Source organism: Impatiens glandulifera, chromosome 1 (genome assembly GCF_907164915.1).
Source record: "Impatiens glandulifera chromosome 1, dImpGla2.1, whole genome shotgun sequence".
NCBI classification, from domain to species: Eukaryota; Viridiplantae; Streptophyta; class Magnoliopsida; order Ericales; family Balsaminaceae; genus Impatiens; species Impatiens glandulifera.
The window spans coordinates 158949031-158960058 of record NC_061862.1 but is presented as its reverse complement, the minus strand read 5'-3'; the positions used below and the strand labels follow the sequence as shown (position 1 = coordinate 158960058).

The 11028-nt window shown below is 31.9% G+C and overlaps 1 pseudogene; it reads left to right on the top strand.

The window, feature by feature from the left end:
- The first annotated feature begins 4754 nt into the window (after positions 1–4754).
- Positions 4755–7474, top strand: LOC124913214 (annotated as a pseudogene).
- Positions 7475–11028: the final 3554 nt, after the last annotated feature.

Genomic DNA, 11028 nt, shown 5'->3' with positions numbered 1-11028 from the left:
CCCTTCTTGGACCGCTAGGTGTAATCTAGTGGTATTTCTCTCCTCCCCTTCGGCTCTTCTCTCCCTAACCTCGAATTCTCCTCTCATTCTATGTCCGCTGCGCTTGAGTGTTGAATTCCATCATCAAGAACCCGTTTCTTGAATTAAAGAACTTTAAAGGCTCGGTCATAATTTAAAAGTCTAACAGTTTACCAATCGGACCAATCGGTACTGTCATGGTTACCAATCGGTATTACCCTATACCGATTTGGTAATTTAACCAACCGGCAAAGACCTTTTATCTTAAAAAAAATGGAGATTGGATACTAACCTCTCTTATAACCAGCAGCAATAACAACGTCCTTCTTACAACCCAAAGAGTTCTTCTCAGTCAGCACACCATCAACCTCGCCAACATAATCTGACCTGATAACAGAAGAACAATTTCATCAATTATTTTTAAACTGATTCGAGTTTAGAAACAAAAATAGATCCAACCTTAATAACTTTGTCATTGATTCATTATAAAATTATGTATATCTGCCTTCTGGTGCATATTAACCTGTGAAACAAATGTATAAATTGGTAGAAGTAAAATATATGTAAGGAAAAAGAATTATCATTCTATTGAGAAAGTTTCTTAATGGAAGAAAGTTTCACTTTTTCACAAAATGGCAATGCTCAAAATGAACTCTTAACCAACTGCATAACTTGGGAGAGTACAAGGCACAGAGAAATATAAAGGCATAAACATGATTAGCAATTACAGGATTGACCGAGAATTGGTGCTCCGAAGAAGTCAGCGATTCACAAATGGCCGTCAAAGGTAAAAAAATGACGAAGATGGCAGACTCTTCCAAGCATTGAAACTCTATCTAAAGAAACAGTTTAGAATGGCGACAGGTTTAATAACGATCTTCACAAGGTTAAAGGCTGAACATTCCATGGAAACACAATCAGATATTTTTAGTCTAAGGTTGAATAATAGTACTACACTATCAACTTAACAGTACTAAGAGTCTAAATCAGAAAGAATAAAAAGACAGAAGAAACATACGCAATCCTCCTCCCTCCCGAAGATTTTTTATTATCTCATTCCAGAAGGAAGATAGAAGCAGTTATGGAAGATCAAGTTAAATACTATGAACAAGATAATCATGTTAATAAACATAAAAAAAACATCAGCAGATCTAGAATCATGAATAAACACAACTAACAATAAAATTTGTTTCATGTTGAACAAGTGTTTCTCGTCTAGACAAATCTGTTACATGCTGAAATTTACATATGGAACTTATGAGTTTCTGTTAAGAGAATCAACATACAAGTACAGAGAAACAAATAGAACTGTACTCACAATGAAGGTATCATTAAAAGATTCGAAGATGTGTGCGACACCCTCGCGAATGGCCAAGAGTCACAGTTTCTTCCTTGCCTGTTCTTCCTCTTCGACTACACAAACGGGGAATCAAATGAAACATTAAACCTAACAATACTAAGAAAACACAACAAACGGTGAAGTGAAGGATGAAGTAAAAAAAGCACCAAATGGCCAAGCGAACCTGGATGCAGGAGGAGGTCGACATTATTGAAGGATAAGCGGAGGACGGAGGTACACATTGAAAGATCTCTGCGGCAGCACAAAATCGCAAGTTACAAACCCTACACTCTATGCGGCAACACAAAATTAAGGCAGAACTAAGCAGCAGGAGGGAAGGGAATATAACAGATCCAGAAACCCTATAAATCAATTTACTCATATGATCTGGTTAGAGGGAGAAAGAGAAAACTTTATCATTTTTTATTTCATAAATTTATTATTATTATTAGAGGAGTGATAGAGAGAGGGAATTTGGTGAGAGAATGATTTGTCATCACGGTTGGAAAATATAAAAGTAAGAGAAAAGAGAGAAAATAGAGAAATTATTTTATTTTTTCAGCGAATAAGATTATGCCATGTCATTCTCTCACCAAATTCCTTCACAAAATTCCCTCACCTAATCATTTCTCTTATTATTATTATTATTATTATTATTATTATTATTATTATTATATTTTATATATATATATATATATATATAAACCATAAATTTACTTCCACCAAAATTATTTATTTAATCCAAAAATATATAAAAAAAATAAATAATAAATTGAAAAAATATTTTTCATATTTATTTTATATTTTGTGTATTTTAAAAGATTAAAGTTAAAGTCAAAAGGGTGAAAGAAAAATACATTTCAAACAAACCCTTAAGGTTTTAAAATAAAAATAAATATGTAATCGAGTGTAGCTGAAATACATATGTATTGTTATAGCCAGAACCGCGACCATTGGATGGACGCTGGGTTTTCATCCAACGCCAGGAAGAACACGCGTAGCTCGCTGCAACCGAAGAAGTGCGTGCCCGCATAACAACGAATCAGCTAACGCCCGTTAACTGAAACGTGACGGAACGTGTGAATCACGACAAAACTGTGATAGAACGCCAACAGACCACTCTGTGTCTGCGTTCTCGCCAAAAACGACGTTGTTTCGTTCGCGACCGTCTTCTTCATCGTGATTGCCGGAATGATAAGGACGACAGACATCTTTGATTTTTCAAAAATGGAACTCTACCGATAGTTCAACATTTCGGCTGATTCGAAAGGTAAAATGATCATCCTACCACGGTGATCATTTCTCCTACATCTTGAGGCAGCAATGATGCATATTCCAACAACTGTTCGGAAGAACAACCAAAATATCATAAATGTATTTTGGTTGATTCAAGCCACTTGGCTATTTCTACCGACTTTAGGAGGCTATAAATAGTCTCTCTTAACAATTCCGAAGTCAAGAGATCAAGTTCTCAGCTTTTAGTATGAATTTTTAGAAAATCTGTCATTAAAGCTCAAGCTTTCTGGATTTTTCGAAATTCTGTATAAGATCTTAAAGCTTGGATCTGAGCATCCCAAAAACTTTCCTAAGGTCTAAGGAGTATTCTCCAATCTTTGGTACATTTTCAATCACCATTTAATTCATACTTCCAGTTTAAATTTAAAATTTTTATATTTCAGTTTTCATAAGCTTGTATGATGCCTGGTTGTTGGATTTTTTTTATTGAAAATCGATTTTATGATCATTTATAAGTTTTATATGAAAGTCAAGACTGATCAATCAATCTCAAACAAAAATACCCAAATTTGAATTTCAAGAAATTGAAAAACAGGTTTTCCGTTCTTGAGCTAATCCTCAAAAACAATAGCTTAAAAAGATTCCCAACATGTTTCTAATGATGTTGGATAACTGTTTAGATCATTTTTAATCCATCTTGATCATGTTTAATCAAAATCAAAATTTTCAAAATAATTGAAATTTGGAGTTCTTTAATTGATCCAAATGAACAACAAGTGTTCATGTTTTAGTACCAATAAAGTATATGAGTATAAGGAAACTATTGACAAACTCCTTACACATCAAAATAATTTTAAAACCAAAAACCCGATTTTTGATCATAAACTAGTTGAATGAATTGATCACCTCTCAGGTCGATTTTACCTTGGGATGATGTTCTAAATGTTCTTGTGAGCTTTGTGAAGCTACCTAGGCCCTTGGATCAAAAAATCAAAGTATCCATCAAAATTGCAAAACCTGCAATTTTGATGTTCTTTAGGACCGACGGGTCCGGCCGATAAATCTTAGTCAAGACCGAGAGGTCCGACCGATGTTCTTCATCTAGGACCGAGATGATCGACTGAGAAGTCGGACTTAGGACTGAAGAGTCTCGTACTCGACCGAAAACTCTCTAAAACTTATGACCGATGACTTTCACTTAGGACCGAGGCGTCCGATCGAGAATTCTTGTACATGGTCGAGAATTCTAGCCTAGGACCGAGAGGCCTTAACATTCCGACCGATGGACTTCCACACCCCAAATGAGGATCTTACACATAGACCGAGGGGTCTTCGACCATGACCGAGGGCTTTTTAGCCCCGACCGATAAAAACAAACCCAGGGCCTAAGACACCGGTCCTAAGGCCTGTTTGATTCCAGTTTTAAAATTCCAATTTTAAAATTCCAAAATTATTTTTATAATTTTGGAACCTTAAACTATTTTCTAAAAATTCCCCAAAAAAATAGAAAATGATTTCAAAATATTTTTGGGATATTTCCACACAAAGTATTTTGATAAATGTCTGTTTAGGATTTATGTTTAAACCCTAATGCCTTAAAAAAATTAGTGTTCTTCAGGTATTTTCCTTCCTAGTCAACGTCATCCGCAATAGGTACCAGTATTTAAATAATTGTTGTTATAATTTTTTAATACGTACAAACCTACGCATGTCTAGGACCAGAGAATAATCGGTTAAAATAAAGCGTTATACAACCGATTTTCAATAGTCAAATTTATAAGTAGAGACCGTTTTTAAAACACGTACGAAAGATAAAGCGCGAAAGTCATTTCCCGAGTATCACCGTACTATGAACTAAAAGAAACTCTAATGTACATGTATGCCAGTTTGTTGATTTTGAAAAATCAATTAACGACCCTGTTTTTAAATAAATAATTTTTTAAATTAATTAATTTAAATAACGAATTTTTAAAAATTAAATTATATTTTGATTATTATAAATTCCCATATTATTTTAATTTGAATATAAATTAATTATTTTTTAATTAATTTTAAAATTGGTTAGGATTTATTTAAAGTCTTTTGAAATAATGTTTTATTTTATTAAGATTAATGACACCCAAAATGAATGTTAAAATACTTGTACCTTTCCAACGAGTAAATGGTTTTTGCGGAATTACACTGTATAATTTATTTTATATTATTTCAAATTAAGTTTTGAATGTAATTTTATTAAAATTGAGAATGATATTTATTTTTTTTATAAAAATAATAATCTTTTTTAACCGATTATGGTTTTTGTTTTCTCTCTTAATTTTAGGTTTCATTTTAGTACGTAAAGCTCTGCAAACTTTCCATTGAATTCTCTCCAACTATGAACAAGAAAGGTCTCGCCATCTTGATGAGAACCAGAATGAGACTTCTCTCGCCTGGATCAGTAAGCACTCTCTCTCTCTCTCTCTCTCTCTCTCTCTCTCTCTTTCTCTCTCTCTCTCTCTCTCTCTCTCTCTCTCTCTCTCTCTCTCTCTCTCTCTCTCTCTCTCTCTCTCTCTCTCTCTCTCTCTCTCTCTCTCTCTCTCTCTCTCTCTCTCTTATCAAACACCTATGAGAATATTCTGTTGCACACCCGACTGGGATTCGATTGTTTTGGTTGGCAACCATGGAACAACTGAGTGCTGACTGATGAGATCACAAAGTTAGAAACTGTACATACTTTGTTGTGTATGCATAAGCAACTTATTATCGATAAGTATATGCTCTTTCTGTCTCAACTTATTATCCATTCACTGGTTTTAATTATAAATATTTGATCAGGTGAACCATTAATCTTTATAGAAGTTGCTCTTCAGAAGAACGTTTCTCAAACAATTCAGGTAAAATCTTGTCTTCCTACTCAGAATTCTATGTCTGTCTGACGGCGACTCCCAATTCCAGGAAGTTTTATGGGATGAACCCTCAATGCATGAATGTGAGGCAACTTGTGCATTATTTTCTTCAATATCGTCAACTCAGGTCCAAATTTTTTGTACTCGTAAATAAAGATTATCTTCTCCATTTCTGATAGCTTTGATTTTCTGTGCCTAATTTGCTGTTTTATTTTAAAATTGGCAGCCTGGTTTGAAAGGGATCAATCTCGGAAAATTCCTAATTAAGCGAGTAATTGATCTGGTGAAAAAGGATATGCCCAATATATATGTGAGTAACAACTATCTGTCTGCATATTTTTCATCTTTGTGACAATCATATTCAATTCTAGACTCTAGTGTTTACAGTAAACAGATCACATTCTTATGGTTCGTTTCCTGTCTACCATTGCACATATGTGGTGCAGTCACTAGGCGTTGAATGAATTTTCTTACATCAGTTGATAGTTTTTCCATTCAGACATTTGCAACACTTAGCCCAATCCCAGGATATACACAATGGCTTTTAGCGAAATTGGTATCTGCTGAAAGATCAGATTCTACTTTCAGGGAGAACATTTTGGAACCGGAAGAAGAAAGAGCATTACATGACGCGTCCAAGTATTGCTTCAGCTCAATCTATTCATAATAATCCAATCCCTCTTTCTTGGCGTTGCATTGTAGATGTTTCTGTAAGTAATATATAATTATTGCCTCCATTCAAATGGAGCTCACGGGGGAGAAAGATGCCATGAAAGTATTATGGAATTTGTTAACATCAAGAAATTATGAATGGATAAAGTCTGATGAACTCGTGTCTGTGTTAGAAGCCCCTATGATGCGATTATGTGCCAGGTAGAGGGTTAAATTTCTGCTTGTTTGGATAGGCACTGGGTAAGTCATAGAAAGCGTAGGATTTTTTGCTTGACAGTGTGGCTGGATGCTGATACAATTTATTCATGGAACTGGAAATAATTGCACATCCACGATTCCTAGCATTATCTGTTCTTTGTGGGTTGTTTTTTTGCTGCAGGTACCTTTTGCTAGAGAAGAAGAGAGGAAGAGCTTTGGATTCCGTTGCAAATTTCCACTTGCAGAATGGGGCGGTAGGTAAACAGATACTTCATCTGATTATGCTATTTCCTATGAAAGACCTTGTCCTTTTGTTGTTTAAAACAAAAACATTTTAGTATATTTGTCCTCCTAAGCCATAGTATATCTATATATATTTTTAAGAAACAAAATTATTTGTCTGCTTAGGTTAAGCACAATGACAAAAAAAACATATACAAAATCATAAAAAAAAATAAAAAAATACAAATCCATCAACATCAAAACCACAAATACAACAACACCTTACACACCCTACAACGAAACTTGTAGATATAAGCCATAATATATCTACAAGTCACTATCACATTCTTGCTAGATTCCTTCATTATACTGGGATCAAATTAGATATAAATGAAACGAAGTGTTCGTGTTTATTATGTTATGGTAGATGATTGGAAGAATAAATTGGATGGCTGATCGTTCAGGAGAAAGGCTTTTGTCAAAGTGCTGGGATTATGGTCAATTATCTCTATCGGTGTGCATCCTTTGACTCATGTACTGTGCTGCAGATTATAGTATTGTATTAAAACACGCTTCATCAAATGGAATTCTAGAACGGAGATGTCTTGTTTCTCTGTTTTTTTGCGTACGATTTCTCAATAATTCCCCCATGTATGACATCTGCAGGTTGGAAGATATAGAAGAAAATGGTCAGTCATATATTAGCACAGGAACTGTTCATGCTACTGATGACATCCATGGCTTTCTTCCAGGGGTAAACTATTTTATGTTAAAGAGAATATGGAACCTACCGCCCACCACCTCTCCCTGTTTTTTTGTTTTTGTCTAAAGATGGAAAAATTGGGTTGTTCTACTACCTGTTATTGATAATCCTTTATTCCCATTTTTTTTGCAGGAGGCTTGATCTGGGAATGGATTGGAAAGAAGATGTGAATGAGTGGTTACTAAGCTGCTGCTGCTGCTGCGTTAATTTGTTTCTTTTGATGGATGTAGATGACTAGATGCTTTGCTTTGTGTATAATAAAATACCAACATCTAATAAGAATGCAAACAGCTGTATCTAGAAAAGTCTATCTGGTTGTGAAGGCAGAATCTTCCTTAATGTGTAATAATGGTTGGTGGTGGAGAATGGAGATATAGGACAAGGATCATATTCTTCTTCCTCTTCCGGGTTCTAATGCCATGGAAGTTTGGGTGGTAAATGATTAACTAAATATTTTTTATATTATATAAAATAATAATTTAAATATATATATATATATATATATATATATATATATATAACATAAATAATTAAATTTATAAAAATAATAATAATATATATATATATATATAACTAAATTTGTAAAAATAATAATTTATATATAATTAAATTTATAAAAATAATAATTTAAATATATATAATATAAATAATTAAAATTTAGATTGAATAAAAAAAATAATTTTATTTGAGAATAAATGGAAAAAATAAATTTTTGAAAAAATAAACAATGTTAGTTTAAGAAATAATAAAGAATTAAGAATTGATTTGATGTTTGGTTGTTTGAGATATTTTTTAAAAAATAATATAAAAGAAGTAGATTTATTTAAATTTTAATTGGTTGAATTATTATAATATTTTTTTTTTTAAATTTTAATTTTATAATATAAAGTAAAAAGTATTTTAACATGTTAATGAATTAATTAATTAAAAATAATAAAATAAGTTGATTTGAAAGAAAGAAAAATTGGATTCATTAATGAACGTTATTTGGATAAAAAAAAGTCAAAACTGTGAAGACAAAAAATGTACAAAATTTTAAAATTCACTTTATTAAGAAAATCATAGCGTGAACTTGTTGGGAAGGAAAAAAAATCTTCCTTAAAAAGACAATGAAATCTCTGCATGACCCAGCAACCAATGAAATGGACAAGGGCAAATTAAACTCCTGTTAAAGTTAGGTTAATTTGGTTTTTACTTATTTATTTCATCCTTGTTTGTCTAAAAATAAATTCAAACTTAATCACGTGGGTAAAAGACTCATATTGATCTCTATAAAAAAAATGTATCTAGATTATGATGATCCAAAAAATAAATAGGGGTAAGATTGAGATAATACCTGAAATATATATATATATATATATATATATATATATATATATATATATATATATATATATATATATATATATATATATATATATATATATATATATATATAATCTCAATGATATCTTAAAAAAATGAAAGTTAGCAAATAAAATAATATTCAATCAAGATTTAAAAGTAATTATTTTATATATTTTCGTTGAAAGATATTTATTTGGTTGTTTTAATCAAAGCCAAACCCTAACCCTAAGTTAAACATGAAGTCAAATATTTCAGTGAGAAACTCACAAGTATGATGAATGAGTCAAAGAAGGAAGAAGAATTAGAAATGCATGTATAGAGAGTAAAATAACAAACATTTTATGAAATCTCTCATCATATATGTTTGGGGATGCGATTAGATAAATATAGAACTCATAGCAAGATTTTTTCCTCACTCACCGGCTAAACCATAAACCTAGCTAGTTGATTTTCATATGAACTGGGTGTCTATTTTCCCATAACTGATCTTTTCAAATAAGTGTAAGTATGGAGGTTTTAGAAAGATTAAGAAAATGCATAAAATTGAAATAAAGAAACGCATGTGCTGATTGTTTAGAGAGCACTAGTAAAAAAAAGGGCATACAACGATTGGTTTATGTTACGATCCTTGAATAAGAAAGCGCACCCTCCTCGGTCCTATGGAACAATTGGGCCAGCTTTATGTTCCGTTTAATAATTCATCTTTTATCTTCTCTTATATTTCTTTAAAACTGAATTCTGTTATTTTGTAAGTTGTTATAACAAATTTGTAACCGACTCTTGGGTACTTCAGCCTCTTTAAATGCTGATGCCCACCCCACTTTTTGGGGCTATAAATTGAATATTTTGGAACTTGGTGCTCTAAGTTATCTCTCGGCCCTCCTCCCCCTTTTGGACCGCTAGGTGTAATCTAGTGGTATTTCTCTCCTCCCCTTCGGCTCTTCTCTCCCAAACTCGAATTTTCCTCTCATTCTATGTCCGCTGCGCTTGAGTGTTGAATTCCATCATCAAAAACTCGTTTCTTGAATTAAAGAACTTGAAAGGCTCGGTCATAATTTAAAAGTCTAACATCTTGGTATCAGAGCTGACCGATTCTCAACATGGTAGAAACTCGCCAGCAATCAGAAATAGATGCGCTCAAGGCCCTTATTGAAAACCTGTCCCAACAAATAGTAATTTTCTTTTAGGTGCAATATCTGCAATTCTTACAACTTTATTTCTTTATTATGTATTGATGTATTTGCTAAGTGAACACTATTTATGTTATTTTTGTTTCAATCTTTTATTTTTCTTACACACAATTGACGTGAGTTCATATAGAGACTATGTCTCCCTTTAGACAACTACAATTCACATCAATTAACTTAAGTGTAAATAAGAAAATCCAAATTAGATGCATGAGAATACATTATTGTAACTCTGACTTTAATGCATTACTTTTGAAACAAAATAAAATATATATTATTTATGAAATCTTTATTCTAATAATACCCTTAACAATTTTAACCCTTTAGATATAATTCTTAAAAATACAACAAATTCTAAATATGTCTTAAAAATTATATCATATAAAATGAAATTAAGATGTTGACAAGAAAAATAATCCGTATAAGCAGAAGTGTTAACTTGATTAGATAACAAAACAAATGAACAACCATACTCACAAAATTTTAATAATCACATAAATTCAAAATAATGGTACGTCTCATCATAAGATACCAAACGCAACATTAATATTTAGTCTTTGGACATTGAATATTAATTTGCAAACGGTACTCTTTTGTAGTAATCAAATATTAACAATAAGTCCTGTCAAACAATTGGTTATCTTTGGATATTCCAATTATTCACATGGCCCACCGAATAATTGTTACATATTTATTACCACATGTGCATAATGTTATTCTGACCAATTATTTATCTTCCTTTGGGCCGATTAAATAACCGTATGAAATAATACACACTACCTTCTTAATTTATAAAACATATTAACTTTCACAAGAGAGCCTACTTTAGTAGGATGTTGCTTCAATTAATTGATTTAATAAATTAATAAATTATGTACATACTTTAAGTGTGTAACTCGACCAATTATTAAACTTCCTTTTGTCCGATTAATAATCGCATAGTTACAAACACAACCGTCTTAATCTTATAAAACAAATATGTTCTATAAATTAATAATTTGTACATTATTTAAATTTGCAATCCGACCAATTATTAATCTTCCTTTGGGCCGATTAACAACCGCATAATTACAAATTTAAGTGGGCCTAAAATTGTACCAAATTTTTGAATGTGTTATTAATACCGAAAATCCAAATGTTGTTTTATGTATCAAAAATTGC